This window comes from Bombus huntii, chromosome 14 (assembly GCF_024542735.1).
Source record: "Bombus huntii isolate Logan2020A chromosome 14, iyBomHunt1.1, whole genome shotgun sequence".
Lineage (NCBI taxonomy): Eukaryota > Metazoa > Arthropoda > Insecta > Hymenoptera > Apidae > Bombus > Bombus huntii.
Genome location: NC_066251.1, coordinates 10,029,623 through 10,057,112, shown reverse-complemented (window position 1 = coordinate 10,057,112; position 27,490 = coordinate 10,029,623). Strand labels below are relative to the sequence as shown.

The 27,490-nt window shown below is 36.3% G+C and overlaps 1 protein-coding gene across 11 annotated transcripts in view; it reads right to left on the bottom strand.

Annotated features, from left to right (window-relative positions):
- Nucleotides 1-27,490, bottom strand: part of LOC126872833 (zwei Ig domain protein zig-8-like) — a 444,324-nt gene that overhangs the window by 44,679 nt on the left and 372,155 nt on the right. The window lies entirely within an intron of this gene.

Sequence of the window (27,490 nt, the reverse complement as noted above, 5' to 3'; positions counted from 1 at the left end):
ACTATTAAATCGTTTAAAATTGCAGTTGCTGCATATATGGATTTTAGCGATATAAAATAAGAGGATCGACGTCGACAGGGTGTGATTGTAACAATAATATGAGGATTTGCGAAACTTTCCTTTCATTCTCTCCAGTTTCTTGATATCAACCCCTAAATAGATCTTTAATGTTAATTTAATAAATTGTATTTATAAACAGAAACTTTAAGATGCAAAAGATTTGCACAAGCTCAACAGGGTGTGACTTTAACGATAGTTTGAAGATTTGCGAAAATGTAGTTTTACCCTCTGCAGCCTCTTCGTGTTAACCCATACACAGATTTTCAATTTTAATTTAATGAATTGAATTTGCCGTGAAATGGAAGTGAAAGGGTTGAACTTTGAAAAACACAAGGTTTGAATCGAGTTATTCAGCGAAGTACACTTGTAATTCAAATCCACATGCTTCTGAAGCGAGTAGGCAAACGGTTGCATCTTTCTTAATTCATTGATAAATCTTCAAACAAACCGCTCAGACACAGTTTTCAAAGACGATATCGCGTATTCAGTTTTCATAGCGAAAGCTCCCTCTTTCATCCCTCCTTTTATGCTCCCTTTTTTCTGGTTCCTTTTTTGGAAAGCACTCATCAATTTTACCATGACCAGCGAAGGTTTCTATCAGGCAACAGTTCAATGACTTCAAGCGAACAGAAGAAGAATGTGTCCAGTCACTGTTGAGATATCAAATTCGTGCAAGAATAACGGGCATCTGATTCGCGCTATTTCACCGTGGGATTGGCGTATCGATTTTCGCTTTGAATTTCAACATGCCCCGTTAATACTGCAATTTTTGCATTCCAGCGTTTCTCGTGCGTCTGGTATTATCGAACATTACCGGATGTTTTGGTTAGCTTGTCACAGAGCTTTAATACTATCTTTTTCGCTTAATTCAGAACTTCTATCTATAATCCCTTAATCTGATAAAATAGAATTAAATATTCGCTTCGTGAATTTTATCTACGATTAGGAATTGACTATTTTAATATTTACTATTGGAACAATGTTATCTAAAAATAACAAGTAGTCGAGTAGAAGTGAACTATTCCACCATATAGTAATGTGAATACAAAGTAGTTAAGATAAGCACGAAAAGTAACTTGTTAAACTTACTAGACGAAACAAAGTAACATCGGTTATATAAAAAATTGGTATACAGCCTGAATAATCGTGTCAAACACGTGATAAAATTTAAAAATGGTCCTACTGAATACCGAGATCTCTTATCGCGAACGGTTTGCCTAAATATTTTCTGATCTCTGTGAAACATATACCAGCTCTAAATATTGTGTACCTTGTGAATACATTTTCAAAATCGTTCCAAATTTTACAAATCATGATACCGTCGATGAGTGCACAAATTCTTTCGTCAGTCGCTCTAAGTCTAAGCAACTTCATGACGAACTGCGTTTTAAGTTTCTTTGGTACGTCAGATACACACAATTTTTTTATCATTATTTAATTTGTACTTTACAATTTGTCCAGCTGGACATTCGGTAAATTTTTCTAGCTTAATTGCTAAATAACATGTGGATGCCTACCCCCAGCGGGATACCATCATCGAGTTTGTCTATTTTATTTCTTTAGCGAGGTCAGTGGGGTGTTTTCTCTTTAGTCTTCTTTTTATAAGAGTTTTACTCGCTTCAGCAGCCAGCTGGTTTGATGTGTTGCCGTTCTTTCCTTGTATATTTTTGCGTACCTACCGATTTCACCCTTGATCGTTGGTACTTTTAAGTCTTTGCGTATATTCTCGTTTCTGACATACCATGGGGCGTTGACTATTGTTCTCAGTATCTTCGATTGTAGGGACTCTAATCGCGCGACTGAGTGTATATATAAGTATTCTAAGGTAAATATGTGAATCTATACAGTGGTATAAGTATGATACGAGTCGCATGAACGACGTTGTATCGCAAGAAATCTCGTCTTCGGATACGGAGGGAGTTAAGAGAGAATAACGTAGCCGGTTTATCGATCGAACATAGCCAAGATATTCTCCCATTTATCATCGTAGCGACGAGCACGACTATGGGCCGCGTACGATGGTATCGTACACGCGGAACTCGCGATTACACGAATAATCGTGGCTCGGTACGCGCGTATGGGGATCTCCGCTATCGGACAAAAGCAAGTCTGATAAAAAGATTTCGCGTGGATTTACCGTGTGCCGAATAAATGTTTTTGCCCGGCTACGTGATTTATACCGTCGTGTGCGCACGCATCATTGGCGCCTAGTTTAAAACAAAAGGAATTCACTGCGCTTGAACTGGCGCCCATAGCTTCTTTCGCCCATTTCTCTTGTTCGTTTTCGAGTGGTTTAATTATCGTTCGGTATTTTATTATCACCGCGTCATTGCAAGCTTTTAGGCAAGACAAACACACAGGGGCTGCGATTTCGATTCTCTCGTCGCTGCTGCGTTCCACATTTTTGCGAATTATCGATCAACTGCAATCGTTTGAAGGGACACAAAGGATTGAGTATATTATCATTCGAAAGCAGCGAGCAAGAATATTAGTAATTTTTACATTTTTAATTTCAAAATTAAGAAAACAATTAATTAATAAGAATATACAATAGGCTATGAGCAATTCGAATTAAACGTCCGAATAAATGACAGATACATCCGGTTACAAGAACTATGTATAATTAAAAACATAGAAACTTGAATGTTGAGTAAAATAACAACGATATTTAAAAATATTACGAGCTCTATATTTCTACCAGAGCTACATAAAACTTTAAAAGAAATAACAAAAAGGGAAAAACATGTAATTCGAAAGGCCGTAAAAATCTGCAGCACTATATCGAGCATATATTCCTTTTTAATCGACGGTGTTTCACGTAGTGTTAGCGCTCTTCAATCTTTCACCTTTTAAAATACCGATCGAAAGCCTTCGTGTAAAAACGTAATATCCATATTGAATCAGGAAGCTGGCGATGCCATTTTTCGCCAAGAGGAATAATCGGTAACACGAACACATTTTGTTGGATGTTTCAGCGTGTAGCTGCAGATCGTCTTATATGATTATAGCCCGTAAATGATGAGAACTACTAATAAGGCAGAGGAAATGGATCGTTCGATCAGATGTTTCGTCGAAGTAAAAAATATAAAAATAGCTAAAAATGACATACTTTTAAATCGTACTCCGTTTTCTGGAAAATATCGAGCATTTCGGCGATAATCTCCACGAGGTTATAAAGATAAAACGACGCGACATTGGTTGGAAGCAAATTTACCTGCATTTCTACAGAAGATTGGCCATGTTAATCCCTCAATTATTGCGTGGAATATTTTAGGAGAAAAGATTTGTCACGAGCCATCGTAATATCGAGATATTAAACACAGTTTTGTTAAAGCTACAGAAATCGAAAAACTAAAAAACAGAACATTTTGTTTACGTACCAGATGATACAAGAAAGCAGCGATGAAAAAAATATCAAAGCAAATCTGCGAGATTCTATTTCACCATTAGACCTTACAAAATGGAATGCAATAATGATAATGCATTCAAAAATATATTTCGATCTAAATATCAAAATACGACTGAGGTGGAATGGTGTAATAGGTACTGAAATGTACTCGGTTATGTTTAACCAATAACGTTTATTAAACTTGATAACAACGAATAACAATTAACAGTTAACAACAGTTGATACTTAACGACGATCAACAATAGCGACGTTCGGTCGATTCCTCGATAATAGCGGACTCGTTTACTTTCGTCTTTTGCGTTTCGCGGCTCGTGGTCGAATGTCCTTATTTTTCCGATCGAACTGATTCTTCCCTTCGTTCGCCATCGATATCCCCACTAGCGTGCGTTCATTAGAAGTGCCGCTGCGGCTGGCGCGTGTATGCTCTTCCGAGAAATTCGGCGGAAGGAGCGTGAAGATATCGATGACGGATTGAGTGCGTCGTGTTGCGCTTTGGCGGCGTAGCGCTTTGTATCACGGAGCCGTTGGAAAGTTCCATAGTCCGTGTCGCCACACGACTATGAACGATAATGCACCAAAATTTTATCAATAATGGCTAATCAAAGATTTTTATTATATCTGAATCAAGATATGTAGAAACTATTGAATTATATTTTTATTAATACTATTTTCAATAAAGTTATACAAAGTTGAAAGTTTTATAAAAGGATCCGGCCATTTTACTTGCAACGATCTAGGATGATCGAAGAAATCATACAATGCGCTTAATTAATTACTGAAAGTGTAACGCGCGTTAACGCGCCTCCGATCGTAGCGGATAAGAAAAGGACGAATAGTTTATTCGAATTTAAATTACAAGATCCATCGAGATGAAGATAGGAGGGCAATCCGAGAGGCGGAAGATTTTTTCCACCGCTTAATCTTCGCTTAATGCGCGTTTTTATGGGATCTTTCACGCTTAACTGATGTTCGAAGAGGATTAAGAGAGTAGAACCCTACGCGATGAGGCTCGTGAAGTACGATTCAGTCTGGCATTTCATTGAATGATTATCTTCGATGAATACTAACAATTGCAGAATTCATTTCTGCATTGGAATCAAGCCGAATTTACGATTTAATGCAAGTCTGATCGACAGAAAATGGGAAAATGGTCGAAGACTATTACATATGTAATACAGTTTGAAGATACAGCAGCCTGAAAGTATCTGACGTTGCTCATTTCTGATACTATGGGAAGAATAGGATTCTTTGTCATCGATAGACTGCGGATATTTATGAACATTCAGATTTTTGCAAATATAATTAATACTTTGACTGCCACGCCGAAATCACATGTTTCGCTTAGGGCGCCACGGGAGTATTTTTATTATTCAAAGCATATAATGGCAAAATAATAATAAATGTAAGACAACATTGTTCCCCAATGGACGTTTATCTTATTGGCGGTCACGGGTGACCACCGTGGCGCCTTGGTAATAGTTGATAGCGATATATTATAACAAGGCTTCGTTTATTTCAACAAATTATTCGTATTCCTTATTTCGTCGTAAACAAAACGTCCTGAATATATTGTTGAAACGTGTAGAAAATATTAGTAAACAGTATTTGCTCATTCTATATATAATAGTAAGGTATGTTCACACTTCTAACTTCAATTATATGATTATAAAGCAACATTTACGATTATTTTCTAAGCTGTGTTTATAATAATATTCGTAGATTACCCCTCAGTGATATGGATGCAAATACAGTGCACCGTTAGATGCAAGATTTGATCTCATTTTTTTTTATTGATGTTCTATTAAAAATGTTTAATTGTTCAATGGGGCACTTTTTGTTTCAAAGTATCTTCTATTTACCGGTTATATTCAAAATGCCCTAACTGTCAATTTTCGTTCAATTTTTACAATTGTAAGAAGATTAAGCGCTCCCGTCACCAATGACCACAGGAGAAACCGTGGCCGGTCATACATGGCCAACGTGGCAGTCAAAATGTTAAAAAGATGGAACCTAGAGAGAAAATGTCTTTATTTACTAAACATAATAAGAAGTATCCTATTTTAAATATCTCATATGCTCATATTATTGTTGAAAATGACAATGTGAGTTCTCGCTTGCCATCTATGTGCTGACGGCCAGTTACAAAAAGGAGTAATTAGAAGATATTACTAGACACGATCGATAGACCAGATCGACAGTTTAAGACTTTCTTTTCGTTCATTCGTTCGTGTCCCTTCCAAGTGTGTGCAATAAAGGTTTTTCGGCTCCGAGAAGTGTGGTGTTTTTCATCCAAATAATAAAGTAATAACTAACGTGATCCTACCTCTAAATATAGATATAACAACAATTATACGTACGCATATTATATGCATGCGGTGTGTGCATTTTTACATCTTCAAATTTCTCATAAATGCATAAGGGTTCGTTGTAAAAATTGTAAATTTTAAATAGATTTGACAAGCCGTTTTCCAATTCTCAGATCTGTCTCATTTTCCTTTAAATTTAAAAATTAGAATCTTTAGAAATATATCTGAAGTAATCCCGCATTTAGAAGCATCTACAGCAATTCCATATCGTACGTACGTACGTATATATATCGATCGTCCATTAATCTTGTGGTGAAAAATTCCTGTGCATACTGAATTTCACAACCCTATGATAAAGTCATGAAAATTAGTTGAGCTAATAACGTAATAGGTAGGATTAATACCGTTATACCATAATATCGGTATCTTGTATGTAATCGGAGACAAAGTACTTGCAAACTCAAACATCTGACAGTCCCTCAACGGTTAAACAGTTTCTGCAAATATACGTACAGTGTCACATTCGGAAAGCTGACGTCGTGACGCGTCGTTTTGGTGTGACTAAATCTGTGGGACAATACACGCTGAAATGGCAATTGACATGGTAACAAACTTCCCTATCAATTAATTGATCAAATATAAGAAATCATTTCTGAATAAAAAGTTGATTCGTATTATAAAATATTACTATTTTAATTTTCTTGGTGTTCAGAATTTATTAATGATTTTTCTTATTTATTTTTAATCTGTTCGATATTTTCATATTATGAATATAAACTATAATACTGTGTAAGTATACAGATACTAAATATCTATAATTGTTATTAAGAAACCATGTATATCTATGTATAAGGGATATTATATACATGAACATTATATAAATATAAGTTATATGTATATAATTAAGTTTTTAAGTATTTTAACAGGAAACGGCATAAAATACAAAGTGATATAAAAAGGGAAAGAATATACGCGCTATCTCTTGTTCGTAATTAAAACGACCATATCGACATAGTTAATTCAGAGCCATTAATAACTTTTCAGAATAATTCGTTCACAAAATTAAATTATAAATTCAAAGGTACTGTTAAACGTATGAATAATTCCCTTTAAATCTTCATATTTGTTTTCCAATGATCCGTTCGTTTCACAAGGAGATGCTGGAAGCCAAACAAAATTGTTTATCGCTCATCGTTTGCATTACTTAAAACATTCACCATTTATAATTTCTCTTTGATTTAATTTCGAAGTTTCGGAGAGCTGTTTCCAATTTGAATAATTGATTAATTCAATAATCGAATAGTGAATTTGTCTTTCCTGGAAAAAAGAAAACTAGAAAATAGTTGTGATGGAAAAAAACAGACCTCGTTCTAAATTTAGTGAAATTGTCTCCCTTGTATTGCACAAAACAGATAACAATATCATTTCCTTTCTTTCCCTTTCTGAAATTTTACACCCAACTGCGAATCTAGGTTAGAGACTCTTGCTTTAAACGGTTAAAAGAATCAAGAGACAGACTCTTTGTCGTTTCTGCTCGCTTTTTCAATTCATATTATACACACATATATATATATATATATGTCTCGATGGAAAAATTAAAAAAAAAAAAAAAAATTTTTATTCTATATTTTCGGCTTCTTTTTTCGCGTAGAATCACCCCCTTTCCGCTTGTACCACCAGTTACCAACTACCTTGTATATAGATATCTATGTGTGTGTGTATAAGTTAAAAGTTAAAGTATAAGTTAAAAAAAATATATATATTATATATAGAAATATTGTTATATCCGAGCGTGATATCCTGCTTGCGTTGTTTCTCCAGAAAAGTACAAGAAACATGTACGTATATACATATTAAAGAAATTTTGTATTAAAATTAAAATTATTAATATTATTATCGGCAATATTTTTATATAAATATTTCATTGTAATAATGAGTAATTAATGTGCATTAATGTATATTCATCGGAATAAATATTCCGGTAGAAATTAAAACAAGTGAATTGTCAAAGCTTCAGATATAAAGTACGCGTCATTATTAAAATTAACTGCATCAGAAAACGTTTCCGCATTCGTATTTTGCTTCAATTTACAATTATTACTAAAATTCCAAAGCCAATGCAGAGGTATTATTTAATTCTTTGAAATATTCTGACTTGTTTGAAATTTTAATAAAACCCAAATTTTAATATTTGCACACTGCCAAAGGCCTTGTATCTATTATCTCGGCATAAAATTGTATAAATTCCAGTTCTATAAGCATAAAGAAAAATGACATTTCAACGAAAATATTCGAAAATTCATCGTATATTTATGAATTTTATGTTGTACATGCAGTGTAGATTTTGAGAAGAATCAAAGTATTAGAAAATATAATACAATGCAAAATCGGAAGTTCGTTTAAACCGGAAAGGGGAGGTTTATGTAAAATAATTAAGAAAAATAAAATTATTCGGAAATTTAACGTTTTACCAAGGATAAAGAAAAATTGCAAATTCGTTGAACACAGGAATGTAGAATGTATATGATTTTTATATTGTTTCAAGTAATTTTACAGTAATAATTTATACGTAAAAGTAATTTTTAGTCCTCAATATATAGTACTACCTAAGACAACTAAAATGTATAGTATAAACATATCATTTGAGTCAGTTCAAAAGTCGTGGTTCCTTACTGTGCACAGCGCATACTGTATATCATTGAGATTAAGACACATTAACCAAGATTGTCTGTACCGTGATACGTCTGCATGCTTTCATCTGCGTTCTAAACTTACAAATGTCTCTAGGTACGAAAGTACGATACGTTTTCAAAATGAGCATCTCGATAAAACGAGAATTTTATCTCCATACAACGCATTCGCTAATTAATGTCCTCGCGTGAATTTATTATCATCGCTATTGTTGTGCATATTTCGCTGAAGATTTAGGAGCGGTCGTCGCGACGAATGAACGCACCCGGTGTTGTTCGTTGCGAGAAAAGCTTCTGCGTACGTGGATTTTCGAGCCACATGAATCTACGCAGTGGATGACACAATAAAAGTATCGCCAGAGGCTTCCGATTGTTAAATCCAGCAGCGGTTAAAAAATTGCCAAGCTTCGCGAATTTTCCATGATATAGCTTCGCTGATTTTTTTAATTAATATCGGACGCTTTGTGTTTCCAAATTGGAGACTGTTTCATTCAGTTAACTATAAGTTAACTTGATAAAGATTTATTTGGTATCACAGGGATTATAATGATAAAATATTTATCAAATTAAATAGGAAAACCTATCACGTTCGATTGTACATTAAATTGCAATTTTACATCGGAAACTGAGAAAAATAATACGAATACCATAACTGGTTAAAAATTAATAAAACCGTGCACTAATTGAATGATGTTAAAAACAAAATATATATTTAAAATGGTAATATAGTACTGTTAATAACTTTTCCTTTTTTTGTTTCTGAATATAATTGTACGTTATTATTATTGTTATTTCGTGTCTCTTCTTCAGAGTAAAAATATACTGTACAATCGGGTAAGTAGACAATGGTAGAGGCTTTAAAAGTATGAACATCCGTGCGGTGCAAAATTGCGGAGCTCATCGTGGAAATTTGCAAAGAACTGCTCGCGTGCCTCTAATTGCACTAACTACCTTTTCGAGGGCAGATTTATGCAGTTTCCAGGTCGAGGTGCGAGTAATAATCAACAACTTTTACATGCTGTGGAAAGTCTCTCGAATACGTCCGCCATAGCAATGCAATAAAATTCATCATAAGAGCACGTGAATGTATAAAAAATTATATGAAATCTTGCTCAAATAATTTCTCATGAGCATTAAATAAAATCTTGTACGTAATAAAATGAAATATTTGACATTGTTGATTTCCTTGATGTTGACATTGCTGATTTCCTCATTAATATTTCATATACATATATTTTATGAAAATTTTTCGACAATTCTTCTTCATCTTCTACAGAATATTTCTTAAATTTATTGTAAACATGTAAATTAATTTATTGGCAATAAGTAATACTAAAATCTGTAGGGACGATAGAGCGGGTGATTGTTACGGGAGGTTGAACTATTATTTTATTGCTAGGTGCAAATAGACATCCGCTCGCACTCGCTGTGTAATGTAACATACAAACACACACAACCATGCACATCTCTTTTCACCTAAGCCTACGTGCCTCGTGTAACATCCTCAATAGTCTTAAGATCGCAGAATAGATAACATTTTCATGGACCCGCAATATGTTTATTGTCAATAATCTAATAATCAAGTAAAGATCAACCAAAAAGATAAATTGTAAAAAAAGCACAAACACCTAACGATCACCTAAAATAATTTTGTCATCATCCTCATAAAAGAATGGTATTTATATCTACGTTATTCTATCTATCGTTCACACCAAGACTAACCAGCCATCAAGGACAAATTTTGTAAAAACGCCAAAAATTCCCCACGGTCCGCTACATCTCGTTGAAATGAACGGGTCGAAGAAACAAGGAACCTACACAACAACAACAAAAAGAAATCCAAAAAGACCCACACGATACCGTTCGTCGAGTTTCCAAAAAGAGCTAAAGAGACGTTAGGTGAAAAAGGGCGAAAAAAGACGTAGTGCACGGATGAAAAAAGGGTAGGTGGAGGTGGTAGAAAAAGAAGACGACGATGACGAGGGGTAGGTAAGCTTTGTAAGCAGCGGCAATGAGCTTACCTGAGGTACTTCTAGAATAGCAGTGAAAAAGAGTGAGACCTAGCTGTGGCAGGAGAAAAAACGCTGAAAGGGTAGCTGCTCTTTTGTCGCCTGCCGTGGAAACCGCCGACACCCGGCGTCGCGACGTTGCCCGTCGTTACCGACGATGCTAATATCTCCAGCAGAACATTAAGGTTTATTAGAAGCAAGCCTTCGTGCAAGCGAGCAGTTTCTCTTCTCCCTTTTCGTTGCGCGTTTCTTGCTCTTTTTACAGCACACGTGGACGTGGCCTCTTCTTTAATGGTTGCCTTCTAATCGTGCCTTCCTTCCAGACTTAATTGCGGGAAGCATTGCAGTTCGATGAAGAAACGAAAGTTTATCTTTTTTTCTTTCTCTACTTTTGGTTATTTTATTAGATCGTGCAATAAGTTCATTCGCTTCTTCGTGCTACATTGCAAGGAATATTTTACTGAAACGCGTTGAGTACAAAAGGTATTCGCACATACGCTGCCTACAAAGGTATTTGTACCTTGGATGCATGAAATTTAATAAATAATTCTTACATACATTTGGCAAGAATTGAAAATTAATTGAAAAGAGAATAAGATATATATAAATACAAATTAACGGTGAGAAGCATAGGTAAGTCCGTAGGTAAGTTGTTTTTAAGGCATGTATTCACTTTTGATTCCCCTTGTATAATAGAAGTTTGCGAGCTATGAAGTTTGCGAACTTCACTCGCTACGTGAAGCATTTTCCAATATGTAGTTGTCTACTATACTAATCGCTTGCTTAATAAGTCAACAACGTAACAGTAAATCTTCGAGAAATTCAAAAGCTCAACTTACCATCCCTTCCACTAGAATCCTGAAATTTTGAGCGCCGCTAGCGAAAGCTGGGTGTTAAAATTATACGGAAAACACGGATTCTAGCGTACGAGGTTATCGGGAAAATTTGAAAGCTGTGTAAACACAAGAACCATGATTACGTTCACAGGCAAGAAGCATTTTGACCAGGCAGATATGCGTTAAATTACATCGTTATGCAAATTGAACGATGTTGCCAGTTCTCGAGTCGACTGAATTGCTCGACCGGCAAATCCGATTAACCCCCTTCTCCTCACGCCCTTCGCGCCTCTTATAATAATGACACTCGTCTTCCACTTCGCAACCTAATTTCAGTGATTCAGCCTGCTGTATCTTCCTCGGACGATGAAGATTCCCTACCGAATAATTAGCAACGATGCAGTTCTTAGTGGCCGCCTTTTCCCCCAAGAATTCCGCGTTTAATTAATTGCCGGTCGTTTAACGTTTCGCTTTTTCGCATTTCGTCGATCATCTCGCTTATTTTCTGTCGTTACGAGATGATTGCAGGGATTCTGTTGCGAGTATCAGGGAAGCAATAAGAGAGGATAAAAAATGGGAGTAGTTTCGAGTGTTAGAGGGAAGTGGATGAAGAAAGGTATTCGAGTTCGCCAGTTGAAAAAGGCTAACATTGGTTTTTAACGCGGAAGCTCGATCATGCAAGCAACTAATTACCGTAGAATCTTCATTATTCGAATTTCTACTCTTTGAATTATCTACTTGAGTTTCTGCGCATTTCTACTTAAATACGTATACAAATGTTAAATGCAAGTTAAAACGCTTTAAATTTAAGTTATTGGCGATGCTTTCTACAATTCAGTGTGTCTATGGAACAAAAACACGACGAAAGGATATTCAACGTAGTTTTAGTAACATTGAAACGCTTTCAAACGAAATACAGCGTGTCTTATAGAGATAAACACTTAGGTGTGTTTCATACAGATACGTGTACAAAAGGGGCACCGTGTATGCCGGACATTGTGGAAAATAAATTTCCCGCGTGATTGCACTGTCGGCAACTAACAATAGAGAAGCATATTCTCCTACAGGGCGTTAAGTTGTATCATTGCAGTATGCGTCTAATTGCACGCAATTCCTATTACAACTGTCGAGTGCATAAACACGGTTGGTTGGGTGCTGATGGAAGTTAAACGTGGCAAATAATCGATTTTGGTCAGGTTGCGCGATATCGGTGTAAATTACACGAATAATCCACGATACGATAGCGTGTCAACATTTGCTGGCACCGGCAACGAAACGAAGCATCAGGAGAGCAATCAACTCTGACGATTCGTCTTAAAGACCATTGTGAATGACTCGTTTTTATCAAATTATCTTCAATATAACGTCTATTGTTATATATTTTCGTAAACTCTAAAATCTGTCCTGATACAAATCATAAATTGCACAGCAATAACGTTGCAAACGTGCGGAAAGAGCCGCAACAGTTTATTGGTCGTTCGCGAGCCGTCTGGCGTGGACTTTACTTTTTTTCGGATAAATCGAAGAACGCGCGGTACCAATAGACTACTCCGCTGCTAACTTTCGACTGGACCGTGATCGAACCTGGCCTCGTCAGTGGAACCTCATTGTGAACTCCCCTTAAAGTCACGCCGATCTCTCCGGACTCCATTGGACATTGTTAAACTTCGAAACGTAATAAATCCGGCTTACTGACGTTTGATATACGAGCAGCTGCTGTTACTCACGATTCGGACAAGCACCTTCGAGTATTTAAGCCAGCTATTCATGTGGCTTCGAACTATCTAAGCTGAGCTACTTCGTTTTTCATTTGAAACTGGGAATTTTTAAATTTAGCTCAAATATAGAAAAATGATAGAGAGGCACGAAACTTTATTTTATTTTTCCCAAGAGCTGCTCGGTGACGAAGACTTCGTGTCAAATTCATATTTGATACGTAATTTGAAACTTTCCCAATAATGAAATTTCAAATTCTTCCTGTACAGAGGTCTCTTTCGTCTCGTTATTTTATTGACTTGCCTAATAATACTATGACTCCTTCGATTTTTAAACGAATATAACTCGGCGAGTCGTTATTAATACCGTTCTATGTCTAACTATATCAACTAGTGACGCAATTCACTGGTGAACTACTTTTTCAAATGTAAAACCTGTTCTATTAATTCTTAGTGTGTATTGTAAAAAGAGCTTTATTCTATTCAGAGAGGGCTGTTAAAAATAAACGTATGCATGGTGATTACACTCATGTTACATTCATTTATTCGGCTACACTTTTATTTGAATAACGAACAATGAAGCACAAATTTTTATAAAAGAGCATTTGACATTATTCAGTCCTCAAAATCTGGAGAAAAAAAATAGTCTGAGATATGTAGCAAAAATGAAAGAACACGCGAGAATTGCCTCTGAAACCAGAACAACTCATCATCCGGAAATCTAGAAGACCGTGGTGATTCTTAATTCAAACAAGAAGAAGAATCGTGTTTCATCGATATCGAGCCTATCATACGTTCGGTAACCACTCCTTCTTTCGTTCTTCTGTTCAGCATCAAACGATCGCATCGATGTATCAAGGATTCGGAGGTCGATGAAATTGGAGGTTGAAAATCGATTAAAGAGTTTAGGATGGCGAGTATGCGATCCAACGGCCACGAACGATGCCGAGCATTTTTCTTCGTACTGCCGCAACCCGAGTGGGCACTCTTAACCTAGATAGTCGGGCAACATTCCAAATTTTACGACGTGCAAGCGTGTATGATATAAACGCCCCCTCAGCCCGTTGTCGAGGGTGGCAGCCGCCGCCGCTGCTACGAGTATGTCGCTTTTTGAATCGACTCGCTTCTACGAATTTACTGGCTTGGATATTTTATATGTCGCGTCCGGATCGAGACGAATTTTTACGGCAGACCGGCTCCTCTTCATTGCTGCTTCCTGTTTCTGAATCGTTTTTCCGCTGTGCTCTCGCTAGTTTTACAATCCGCTCCTACGCTGGTAGTTAGATACGAAAAACGGGAGCATAAAAGAGCGAAGATAAAGCATACTTTGCTTGGTAGTATCTGTGTTGCTTGTTGCGGAAATATTTTGCACAGAAGCGCAGTTATTATGTTGTTTTGTGGCTAAGTATTCGTTGTTAGAGGATACCTCGATTCTACGTTACCAGGCGTTAAATTAATTTTGTTGCTTCTTTGGTTTTTATCAACTTTTTAGACGATTTGCAATGTTTTTAGCGGAGTTGCTGAATTTTAATCTCTCGTTGTTCGAGAATCTTTCCATTTTATGTTACGGTGTAGGTATTATAATTTAATCTTTTGGTCCATAAATTTTCAAAAGATGCGCGAATACGTTTTGTAGCTACTATATATTGTCAGAAGTGTTTTAATGTAGGTGATAGAATTTTGATCCTTTGAAATCCGAATAGACCTGAGAATCCATAATTTTATTAGCCTGCGATCTGGAAAGCCTTAACTTCCTTTCCTCCAAATTTAAGGACACTCAGGCAAGTCTATTTATCAAATATATGAGGATCGTAGATCTACAGGTTTCCAGTTGTATGAAGCAATGGAGATTAAATTGTGCTCGTTCTACTTTACGGTTAGTTACAGTAGGGTAATAAATAGTAAGTGATATTGTATTACATGTCGTTTCCCCTATGTCAATATCATGTATGTACGATTCGGCAAATTGCGGAAATTCACAATCGAATGTAGAATGTAATCAGATTATTCTACAAGCCATAAATCAAGCTTAGAGTATAATCACTAATCGCCTTTGTTACACTACGTGTGTATTCATCGTTTCAGTATAAATTAAGTGAAAGAACGAGTAAATTTACAGTTGAAACCGTAGCTTCAAATGGAAATAGGAATTATATGGAGACATTTTACATACAGTTTAGTTTTTAGGGTCATTTTAATGCAATTTACTCTGAAGATAAATTAGAGTGTTCGAAATCTTAGATAGAGTAATCGCTCCTTTACAATAGTTTTACGAGAATTCGATCAAAAGAGAATGAGGAAAAATTTCGTTTTTGTTACTTTCTTGTACCAGAAGAGTTGAATCAGTTGAGAATGCAGTTAAGAGCGAAGTGAATAGTTTTTTTAAATCAAAAGCCCAAAGTTCTTTTGGAAGCATTAGAGACTACTTCAGACACGCTTCAAGTTAACTTTGGAGGGCTTCACTTAATACGGTTCATATACTCCATTGTTTGATACTTCTTTCAGATTCTCAAAGCAATAAACTCTTTCAAATTTTTACATTGAGTAACCCATAAATGACTATTTCAATTAGTCACTCGTTAAGAATTCAACGTTCTAATTTACATGTTTTCTTTGATAATATTGTAGAAATCTCCATCTGTATGTTATTAGAATCGAACGTTTACTACAAATTATACAATCAAACAGCTGTTACGACCGTTCGCGGAGAGACGCGATCACGAGGAAAGCGCGTCAGCGAGAGGCGTAAATTCTCACTACGATTCTAATAATCGACGCCGCGAATTAGTCGTTCCCCTGTTTCGATTAAGATAACAGAGGTAGTTCAATGAGTTTAACACTGAATTAACAGCGTTAATATAAAACTTGTATATTTAACAATATTTAAGGTTATATAATGTACATGTCACAATTTATGTACCGATGATATAATTGGTTTGTTACAATAATTCGACCCGACTTTATGATATCTCTTGATGTATTCGTTAGACTAAACGACTAATTTTAATCATCTGAACCTCTCGATGCATTCCGTTTGAATCCTCAAATGATACTGTTGCCCTTCGATCTTTTTCTTTGTCTTCTATCGGAGACGACTCTCACTACGCTCGGCTCACGCCACCGTTCGCGCCTATGATCACGTATGCCACCTTCTTTGTGTAGATGAAAATAACGGACCGAAGGCGAATCGACGTTTCTAGTACTCACTGCTTGATGAGAACTATGAGCTTGTAACATCAATCCACATCAGAGACCAGATCACACACCGCGGGCAAGATGGTAGCCAGATGTCTACACATCCCTGGCGCGTACCTTCAATAGTCTTAAGGACCCACCATAGGTCATGGCATTTCTCATAGTTAAGGTCCTTCAGATCATACAAGTACCTTTTAAAAGTAATACAAGTATCAAGTACAAAAATAGCAGTACAAAAGTACAAGTATCTTTTTAAGCGCCCCTTTTACATTTATTGTTTACTACGGGCTAACACGGGAAAGTTGGTTTTCGGTATCTTCCGTTAGCAACTTTCTCTCGAGGGCGGCTAAAACTCTTCCTGGTCCACCAACCATTCTTATTATCCAATTGGAAGCGGTGTCTATTGTCCTCACGTTTCTAACCAAAATTGTCATCAACAAATCCGATGGTCCCGTGTCCTTAGACACACCCATCCCTAGCTTTTCTCAGACACAGTATCGTCAGTAAATTTTCACTTATTCTGTATTCTTAGAATAGTCAACATATCTTTACCAGTTTCTACCCTTAGACCAGTCGCGTACTTAACGTATCAGTGTAATTAAGTTTTACATAAAGTTGTTGGAGTGATTTGTGATTTATGTGTGTTAATTCAGTGTGTATTCCAGTGTGATTGCTGAATTCATAATAAAGTTTAATAAAAGCAAAGTTGATATTTGTGTTACGGCTCAACCTTTTTATTTTATCATCCAACCCTCAAGTTTACGTGACACGCTTATCGCTACATTGTATATTTTTCGTCGGTCGTATAAGACGATGTGTCTGCGACACTGTAGTGCCACGAGTGACTGTTAGGAATACGGTCTATGGTAAGCCTCGTGGCGTAACACAGCGATTTAAAAAATTTACGCGTTGCTTTTAAAAAGTCTAAAAAAATTCAACTCTATTTCGTCTATTTCATGTTTGATTTCTATTTCATCTTTTACTTTTAATTTTACATTCGACGAATTAAATTAAATAGACCGCTGTACTGTCAAGCCATTCCACACAAATAATAATAAAAACAAAGGATGAAGAGTGTAGACGTATAGTTTATCATTCATGCCACATTACAATAATTCCGTTCTATTATAACTCAATACACGGCCTATCATAATTCACTTCATACAACTCATCCACCACCGAGCGAACCTATCAAAACGCCTAATGGGTTTCTCCGAATTTCACGGTCAACGATAACCACGACGCATCGAAATTTCGAGTGTCTCAACCAGCCGAGAACAATTTATGATAGCATTGTTCCACGAGTTGGTGACTAATGCTACTGAGCTAATGGTTGTTAGATCAGACGCAATACAGCGGCTATGAAGAGTATTATAGAAAAAGCATTTTCTTATTTTTCAATGAAATTACATATATTTACTATACATTCCGTTTTCATAGTGTCAAAAGAATGCACTAATTGATTTATTCCATGGTATCGAATCAATTAGTTCGTAAATGTTGTAATAAATAGAACAGTGTGTTGCTACTTTTCGTAGCCACAGTATCTGTTTCTCTCATAGAAAGAAGACTACAAAGAAAACATCCCACTGACCTCACTAAAGAAATAAAATAGTCAAACTCGAAGATGGTATCCCGCCGGGGGTAGCCATCCACATGTTATTTAGCAATTAAGCTAGAAAAATTTGTCAAATGTCCAGCTGGACAAATTGTAAAGTACAAATTAAATAACAAAAAAAAACCGTATCTGTTACATCATTTTATTTTACCACGACAGAAACTGAAACGACCAAAGTTGTTACGTAAATTTATCATCTTCCACTCGGTGTTAAGCGGTTGAAATTGGTCCAGGTTCTATTTTCAAACTAAAATGATAGCTCCATCTTATCTCAGGCAATCATAGAGACAGGATACGCAAATATATGAGGGCCATAGGTGAAAAATATCGTAAATCGTAATTTCCATGCTTGATTTCCGATTCGGTGAGAAATCGCCAAACGGCGAAAGAACATTCGTTCTCACTCTACTAAATTTTAGCAAACCGGAGGAAGAAGGAGGATCCGGCCGTTTGGTCTAAACACACAATAATATTAAGCCAATTTATAGGTCACGAAACCTGGAGCTAGAAACACCGCCTCTAGAATAAAATTCTTTTCTCTCGATGCTTTCACCAATAAATTGTTCCGAGAATGAAAAACGAAGACAGAATTGCCTCCGAATCCTCGCAGCGGCGCATTCCACGGCGTCCATAAATTGCCGGTGCATCAAGGCGGACGAGCGCAGTATGCGTCCGCGAGCTATGATATGCGGCGTGTCCGTGTTTCTAAGTTGCCGCAATTCCAACGAAGCAAAGTGAATTTATACGGCGGGATGCAAACCGCACGGTCGCTGAGTTATTCGACTCGCGGGACTGCCGCGAAATCCTGACGTGGGTCCACGGAACAATCGTTGCTGATGATAATCACCTCGTTGTCCGCCGGACTGACAATGAACCGGGCAGAATCGCGAGATGAAAAACCCAGGGTAGATTCGTTCGACGGGGTCCAAGAAAATTCACCCCGGGGGCGGATCCGAGCGAGCCGCAAAACACCGGCGACGAGTTCGTGGAAGTTCGTTTAAGTTTAGATGCTAATGGCCAGGGCTGCAATCCGGATACACGGTTTCGCGATAGAAAAGCACGGAAGATTGTTGGAGCGAGATGGTGAGATAAAATGAGTGAATTAGATCGTGTTGGACATTGCATTATAAGCTGGACTACCATTGTATTATAAATTGGTCTGCTTTATTTTTAGTTCTATCATTTGATTGTTAATTTAATTTACATTTTATTTTCGTTTACTGTCTTGCTTGTATAAAATCTATGTGTAGAATATATCTGCCACTTAACACAAGGCAACAATTTTTCACCATTCTTCCAGTAACATTGATAATTTTCAATGTTCTTTACTAATCTTGGAGCGTATCTGATAGACACTAAGACTTGATAAAACAAAAAATGGAAATTTTCAAAGATATAATTAGGCGTAAAAGATAGAATAAAAAACACAAAAACACACATTCTCATTTATGTTAGTAAAAAATTGTCTCTTCTTTCTATTTGTGAAATAAATGTTCTATCCCTAGTTTGTAAAATCTCTTTCATTTAGTATTCGTTCAAAATTCTTGCGGAATTTCGAAAATCATCTTTGTCATGTTCTTACATCTAAAACTCTTGAATAAATCGAACTGATATTTCCAACTTTTTTTTTATTAAGATTATAAAAGTATCACAAATGTTCTGAATTTGATCCTCTGATTTTCGTAGACGGTATTTTCCATGAACACGAGAATGAACGGAACACAAATTCGTTGGTTGCTTCTGAGGAACAGAAATAATAGCGTTACATGGGCCATCTTACCTTAGGTAATGGCGTTGTTATTAAGCTACAAGTGGTTTCGTTCGGGTATCTCGTACGTTTTAGTAGAATACCAAACGAGATTGTAATTATCAAGCAGATGAACGCGGCGTGTTAGCGGATAATAATCGATGTTCCCTCTTGATAGCGACGGGGCACGTGTGCTGTTGTATTCACCCTACATAACCAGAGGTATTCTAATCATAAACACGATTATGCTCTCGCACGACACGCGCCGCAACTCTGAAAGTTTCACGATAATTACTCGCTTCGACGGGATCGCCGACACCGTTATCACCAGTGCAAATATCAAGAGAGTAATTACGGGATATGTAAATGTCGCTGGATCCTTCGCACAATCTGTGAGAGTCGCGTTTATTAACCTGTGGGATAGGTGAAATCGGAACAATGCTCGTTTCTGAGGATAAGTTTAAGCTGTTATTTATACAGACTGTGCCAGAAATTATGGTGCTTTTGTAGCCACTTGTATATGTTAGCAAACGTTTTTGTTAAGACTCGCTAATTATCATTTGTTGACTTGCCGAATACATAAACCTTGTGGCGCTACAGTTTCCAAGGATCACTGAAGAGTTGTTACACGTATTAGAATATTTTAATTTCGAAATTCGCAGTAGCAATTCCGATAATTCGATGAGGTTTTGAATTTTCCAAAGACGCATAGTTGTGATAAATCTCGATCGACACTTTGGATGGGCCAAAGAGAACTTCCTTGGCCCGATTTGTATTCCATTATCCTAACCAGACTGGTCCCTAAATTTTCCAGCCTTTCAACGCTGAGAGAGTTCTTTAAAAATTTTAATACAACAGACCCTCTCTTAATTGAACTCCCATTATCTTGATATCTCACTGTGCGAATCTAACAATAGATCCAGATAGATATATAATATTTTGATGTCACTAACAGCAATGGGTTGGATTATAATAATTAAATACGATAGCTTGAGGATAGTAAAAGAGTAAGTTCATTAGCAAAAAAGCTTGATATAGATCTATAAAACGAATAGAATATTGCAGTAGCGCGGTAGAAATTTTCTGTTACCGACAAAGGATTCCCAACGGGTTACAGAACATTGGAGTTCTCGCTGGCACATCGTGGACACGCTTTAAGTTATTTTGACGTTAAGCAGCTTAAGGAAGCGGCTAGCATAGATTACATTCCCCATAAGACACAGACTTAACTATTTCACCGGCCATTTGCTTGTGCATATCCTAAATTGAAATTTCACGCACTGACATATTAGTTTAGATATTAAGCCACGGCTCACGGCTGACTTTGTCATGAAAAGCCTTGTTAGCAAAAACCAATGGCAATGTGTACAGTCAAATAAGAGTTTTTATCACGAAGATCCGTAGAAACTTGACAAAAATGATTTACAATGTATATATATGAATAAAGAATAAAGATGAATAACTTAGATCTATGAAATGGATGATTCATACGCGACGTAAAAAAGTTGATTTTGGCTAGTGCGATTTCCATTTCAATCGAACAATAACACCAAACTCAATGTAAAAATTCTGGTCACATGTTCTACAAGCGTTTTAATATTTTCATCAGCTATCGTATGCAGGCAAAATAAAATTATTGGTTCAAATATGCGAAATGAACGTAAAATTTTCATCTCAGATGGAAATTCCGGCTGGATTTTTTACATTTCACGCAACGAGAACCACATTTTGACGAGAAAGGGCCCCAGTCACCTTATCAACACTCGGCATGTAATTTTGTTCATTACTATCGCGCGGAATGGCAAAAGTCACGGTCGATGAAGGGCCAGCCAGGCAGCCAGGCAGCCAGGCAGCCAGGCAGCCAGGCAGCCAGGCAGCTAGGCAGCTGGGCAGGCCATCCAACCGGAGCCAGCCAACCGGTGAATTCTAATTGTTCGCCGATTCGAACCGGCATCACTTGAATTTCTCGAATTCGCGGATCGTTCTTTGGTCGGCGCATAGATCGCCGTTGGAACAAAAGAGGCAACACGTGCTTCCGGTGAACAATATATGACCGGTTATAAGCAACGTAACAGTCGGTAAGCGCATTCTACCGCGGCCAGAGCTTTCGCCTCGCTGAACAGTCGTCCATGTATTAATTATCTCGTTATACGACACATTCCCGCCCCAGGCCTGTAATTTATGCAACCTATTTCGACCGTTTCGCACTCGCCACGCTTGTTGCTAGCCGCTGCTCACGATTTTGCCTCGTCACGGCTTGCTGCAAACAATTTTTCCAACGCTAGATACGTTTTTCGTGGAAAAATCTCGAATCTGGTACTGCATTATCGCGTCGAGTATTCGTTGTTATGAAGCAAACCAGTCGGTTGTTTTCGCGAGAGACGTGATAAATGAAATTCACATTGTTACGTAAATGTAGCTTTCCATCGTCGTTCGTTGCGCTTTTTCAGTGCATTTAGTTTTTTTGTAATTGTATGCGGATAAAAGTACTGGACGATTTGGTAAAAGTGTACGGGGAATATGCAGCGGAAAGCTAAAGTGTGAAAATAATCTCTTTCAGGAGGGAATATCCATCGGTTTGTGGGAAAAAATTTCTTTTATCAATTATTTTTAACGAATATAAATTTTTCCTAACGTTTTTATAAAAAATATACAACACACGTAAATTAAGATTTATCGCATTGAAAATAGATACACATTTACCGTCTAGTTAATTAACAGCATGTTACGGTACAATGTTAATTTTCATTTATTGAAATTTCGAGTTATTTTATTAACATTATCTTATAATAAAGATAAATTACGTTATACTCGTTATAGATATACATGTTACAGATAAAACAAATAAGCTTATTTGTATTCATTCTTAATTACGTGAATGTAAAAAACTGTTTAATGAAGATGCATAACTGGGAGATTCTAGTTACCGAATCAAATGATCAGATTTCTAAAATTTACAACAAGTTTTGCTCTACTTCCTTCAAAGTGATGCATCGCTAATTATAATAATTTGTTAATTTTAATATTCTTTTGTCCCGTTGGCTTCTTTCAAATTCAACAAATTTTAAATTAACCTAATGAATTTAATAGAGCTTGCTTGTCTTGTACGAAGAGAAAACGCAAATATTTTTCAACCTCGCAAACCCTGTTATCGGCTCGAAGGGCTCGAAAATTTCAGTGTGTTAAATCTGACCATAGTCCATCGCTTCGTATCAACCCTAATTAATATTTCAAGAACATTGTGGTACTTAAACATCCCTGCACGTCGTTAACGCTTATTAATTTCCACAAGGTACATAATAACTTACAAGCTGTGTTCTTTAGGTTTAACACTAGTGTTGGGTTAAAGTTCATAAAATAGCCAAATGATTGGTTTAGATATTGTCTCTAGTTAAATTACATACTTTTCCTAAAATATTTTGTAACATTTACTCTTTAATAATTTGCAGTCTTTTATATCTCACTACATAATTTTTAATTTATAATTTCTATATATATGTGTAATTTTATATTCTAAAATATATGATCCAGATTTCAATAGAACGCAATACGTTAAGCTATAATAATTTTTCTAAAATCTGTTCTATGTTTCGTTTTCTTTATTCTTCAAATCAGCTGTCAATAAGAATCAACAGTGCCATTTCTTAAATTACATCCACAAACGGAATTCATCTCCAAATGACAAATTTAACATTTTTCCACGTACATTCAAAATCCCGTTTAAAAATCTCATCGTTAGAAATAACCAAGTGTGAGTAAAACAAAATCAACAACGTAAGCAGACCTATAGTAAACAGCTGGGACTCGACGTATTATGCTGAAAAATATTCTCTTAACATCGGTGGGTGGAACGGAGGCAGCGGTGGAACGGAAAAAGGAAAAAGCGCAGGCCGCGGCCGTTGCGGCAAACAATAATTAAAACGACGAACGATGTAGCCTGTTTGCTTGGCATTCGACTATTCCATTGCAGAAGAACCTTCAAATATTTATCGGACATCCCGTTACGCGTCGCGCGCAGTGGAATTTGGTCTCGTAATTTATGCAGGCCATTCACGCTCCTGCCTTTTACAATTCCAATAATCCTAGGATCCGTTCAAATATATTTTAAACATTATCATCGAAATTCGTGTAATGAATGTTAATATTAAATTTGATAATTACGCAATTATCAATTTTGGTGATTTTCCCCAATTTTGAATGTTTCACACGAATATTTTTTGCAAATGCTTTATATATTAATATATTCTGGCAACAGAATTCCGATCATATTAGATCATATTACGAATACATTAGAAATATTCGTTTAGTTATTCTTAAAATTTTCTCAATTTTCAAAAATGAAACAGACTCGAAGATTTATTATATATATATATATAAACGTATATTTCCAAAAGAACATAAATTTGATATCGCATACTCTCGTGAGAAGCAATCATCAATTTATCAATGCAACCCCGTTGCAACATCGAACAAACTCAGCGCAAGTCTCTGAACTTCAAAACTCAATCGCTTCCTGCGAACTCCAGTTCCCATCTCCCATCTCCATCAACTGACTAATTCAATTAATATGACTCCCCTCTAAAATTCATCATTTTTCGTCTTCATTAGCCTTGGATGCTTCCCTATGGGTTCAACGGAAGACGTCGAGAAATTCAAAGTCGCGGCCGTGTCGTGTAATCAGGTCACCGATCCGTTCGCCGCGTTTCAAAGCGATATGTCGTTTAACGTGGCAATTAGTCGAGTTTACATTTTTAATTGATCGCTTAACTTCTGCCAGGCGTTTGCAAAGGCAATCAACTGCACAAACAAGCGGCACCGAACGAAATGGCACGGGGCAAGTTCGCTGAGACGACGACGACGACATCGGCTTCGCTCCACTTTCGTTCCCGAAGGTGTCGCATCGAGGCGGCCGTGTAAACAGGGATTTTCGGATTCCAGAATTACTAGCAGGCTGTTCGTAAAATATTTAGAGTAGTCGCTCACCGCTCTGCCGTTTCGAAATCGGAAAAGCGACTTTGTTCCTCTTATCGTCCTACTTTTTGTTCCATTTCACAGAATGGATCGCGAGATTACCGTTGGCCTCGAAGGAGTTACGAGAAAGTACACTATCATTCGTAGTCATCGGTATACTTTACATTTCTAGAAACACCCGCAGTATACGAATTTTATAAAAGCGTGCAAATTAATGATTTCTTTTTCTGTCAAGCGTTTGGAATTTCATGCAAGTTTCATTTCACTCGTACAATTTCACTGTAATGTGTACTTGCACAGAAAAGAAGCACCTAAGTAAAAAAGAGCGTAATATTTTTCTGGACAAAGGGTACGTAAGTAGAATAGAGTACAGTATTTATGTGAACAAGGTGTGCGTAATTAGAGTAAAATACAATATTCGTATAGATAAAAGGTATATTACTAGAGTAGCGTATAGAATATTTGTATAGGGAGCAAATTAAATTGATTTTTGAAAGGCAAGATAGTGAATATTGTTGAAGTAATTACTTCAAGAAAAAATCTACATCTTTATTTTTGTATATCCGTGACCTGGAGACTGCTGTTACGAAGAGAATAGAATTTAGTAAAAAAATTCAAAATAAGGAGAGGTTACAATGTTTAAAAACAAAAGAAGTGTAATAGATCTCTATTGTTGTTTATTGTAGCCTTCAGCTAAAGTTACACACCAAGATTATCTTTTTGGTAATGTCCTTTGCTATAAATATATGAACGTGGTTCCTATCATACCTTCTTCCTATTGTATTGTAACACTGTAAGAGTAAGGATCTGGATCAGCCTACACTATACCTGTACTTATACATATACTTATTTGAATATATTTTTCTATTATAAATTCATCCACCCGTTCCTCTATCAGTCAACCTCAACAAATTACATAGTAATATGTTAGAAGTAATTACTTTTAATAATATTCACTATCTCTCCCTTCAAAAATCAATTTAAAATATGCTATTATACATAGTTCTAATGATCATCAGCAATGTGATGTTAAGAATGAAATCACCGAACTTCAATTTATCCAAACATAATTGAAGCATACAAAACATAGCTTGTCAAATATAAGCAAGTGTTCGAATACTCTTGAACAGTAGCGTATTTCGACTTAAGCATTGCGGTCGAGAGTTTTGATTCTGTTGGAAGGTTGATAGGCAATGGTGGGATTTTGGTGGACATTTGGGGAATGTTCTGTAGACGTTTGGTGTATGTGTCGGGCTGGAATTCTGCAGCTCTAAAGTTACGAAGCTTAGAGTTTCGAGATTCTAGAGTATCCGAGAATAGAGCTTAAATCGTTGGAAATTTTCAGTGTGGTAACTTCAAAGTTCAAAAGTACTATCTTTAGAGACGTACTAACCATTTCTTCAGATTTATATACTTTCACTTAAGTTGACTATCTAAATTACCTCCTGCTATTGAAGATAAGAAGAAAAGACCACTGAGAGAAATTTTCCGTAGTTTCAAGAAGTGAATTTGGTAACGATTAAAAAAGAATTTCTTTCTTCAACATCTTCTGAAAAGTTATTCGTAGACATTTTTTTTAAATCGATATTTGTTTTTAGCCATTTGATATCGCGAATGATATTCGATTTGATTTATCGAACGTTAGAATTGGACAAATTTAATTATTATTTAAGTGGAGTGTAAATATCGAAGATAAATTGCAAAGAGTTTTTAATGTTCGAATTTTATTTCAGTAGCTCTCGTGGTAAGAAAGTTATAAAGTTTCGAGTTACGATGTGCTCGATCAAGCGCAACTTCAGCGGTTAGCGAAGTGTAAACGTGTCACTGAGTATATGACTCGTGGATAACTTATGATGTCAAACATTAAATATTTTCAGTGCCGCATATACGTAGAATGACTGACTTATTTTGCTATGACGTACTTATCAGTCCTTTATTAATCATTCTCCGGTATATCGTTGCTGTAATAACATGAATAATAAATATTAATAATCTGCAATTTGTGTTGCGTATCGCGTTCTTTGCCGCAATTTGGAAGAGTTCAAACATAAGCTCGCAATTCAAATTAACGTTGTGTGAGTAAGTCTAGTCGAGCTTTCCTTTTTTATTTAAGCTTTCCAATCTTATACACGTTTATTCGCTATATATTGTAAATATAACTACACACGTCGACTTATACTTTATTTATTTTTTATATTTTTTTGTAAAGTAAGTAATATTACTTGCTTTGAAAACGTAAGACAGTCATATTTAGGAGTAGTTGTAACTTGAGTTCCAGAACTTGTAAAGCTAATTTCACTCTTTGGATGTCGAACAAAGCATTATCACGCAATGTGGTTAATGGTAATTGTGTGTGCATGATTGTGTGCATGAGAGAAGCAAGATTGCAACGATCAGCTCTGCAGCGTTTAATCGTAATAATCAATTTGCGAGAAAGCTTTCTATTAAAAAACTAAGGTTTTGATTTCATTGTAAAATTTGAAAGAAGTGTTTTCCTTTCTTTAAACCCATTTCGATCACGTATTCTCAGAGATATTAGCCATAGCTTTCTTAAATATCTCGCACAAATCTGGGAAAGCAGCTTTCGCTGTCGTGTCAGCAGTCTCCTTCGAATTCCACAGTAGGAGCGAATCCAGCATTAATTTTAACGTACAATCGTATAAGTTTTATCGTAGAATTCTAAATACGATTTTTCGATTTCACGAATATAGCAAGCGAACTACTCGTCACGTTGATTATCGTACTTCATTGAATTTTATTCATCTTCCTTTCGTTTGGGTATTCACAACGTGATTATTGAACAAAGGTAATGTGGCGTGTCACATAAAAGTTATCTTGTGTTAAGATATACCGTCCGATAGAATAAAATGTTGAGCCAAGCACTGTGAGCAATTTACACTGACAAATCACGATAAAAGAGCAGCAAACGCATTG